The following is a 1,412-nucleotide window of genomic DNA, read 5'->3' on the forward strand; positions in this document are numbered from 1 at the left end:
TTTTATCTACTTCCATGTGCTACGTTAGACGAATCCCTACTAAAACAAAGGTTGTCGAGGAAACCAGAAAGAGTCCGCTTCTTTTATTCCAGATGCGCGTCGTCAACTTTTTGTTTTTTTTTCTCTGTAGACACTACGTTTTACCCGATCGAAATAAAACCATGTCAGATGTTTTTCTAAATGAAATCTGGATCAAATCGAGTATGGGTATCATAATCAAGAGTCAGAGAACAGATCACAAGGTCAAATTTTCAAACAGCCATGTTCACACTCCTGACCCAAATAATTTCATGAAACTAACTTGGTCAGCATGGTTGTCTCTAATAAATCTTGATCAACCTAGAATGTTGATCTTGTCCATTTAAACAATTCGAAAAATCTTGTTAGTACGCTAGTTGAGGTTTTATTTTCGATCCAATCTTTATGTAACTTAGTCTATAACATGTAGATCAACATCTATAACGAATACACATTGTTTAACACTTAAAGGCACTAGACACCACATGATACCATCGCCAGAAAAAAAACTTACATAAAATTGATATCGTTGTGTACACAACGCATTGAATCTTACTAATTGGTGTATCACATTATCTACAACATGTGTATCTTTCGCAGTTTTTGCATATTTTTCCAATTCGAAATTTACTGGGTTTGCCTACCACGTAAATGCCAGTTAATTTAAAAATACCGTCGGTATATGTACCTGTACTTATCACGTGACATTAACATGCTAAATATATACATGCGCACTATATACTTGGAAACCACTATACGCTATTTTAAACGGGTAAACTCAGCTGAGATAGCGACAAAATATCCCTGTAACATTGTAAAATGATGTTTTTTTCGGCCTCATACTAACTTGTCCTGATAATATGTAATAAATGTGTGTCGCCATGAAAGCAAGGCCGAATTCTGTTTTGGGCCATTTCCAGTCAATGCCATTAGATAAATGTTTGAAATGGCGAATAAGAGACATGCTGGATCATATATTAAGTTTATGCCATCTATAATGGACAATCTAGCATGCGCAAGTCATTAAATACAATACTATCAAATAGTGAAAGCATTGATGTACATTTATCACAATAATTCTATGAAAACTACAGGGACAAGTCCAGTTGTCGAAAAATCAGAAATAAGCCGTGTTAAGAGACCCAATACATGGGCCCAAACGACAATGAACTAGAGACTCAAGGCATGGGCCCAAACGACAATGAACTAGAGACACAATACATGGGCCCAGACGACAATGAACTAGAGACACAATACATGGGCCCAAACGACAATGAACTAGAGACACAATACATGGGCCCAAACGACAATGAACTAGAGACACAATACATGTGCCCAAACGACAATGAACTAGAGACTCAATACATGGGCCCAAACAACAATGAACTAGAGAC

This window comes from Mya arenaria, chromosome 5, assembly GCF_026914265.1.
Source record: "Mya arenaria isolate MELC-2E11 chromosome 5, ASM2691426v1".
NCBI lineage: Eukaryota > Metazoa > Mollusca > Bivalvia > Myida > Myidae > Mya > Mya arenaria.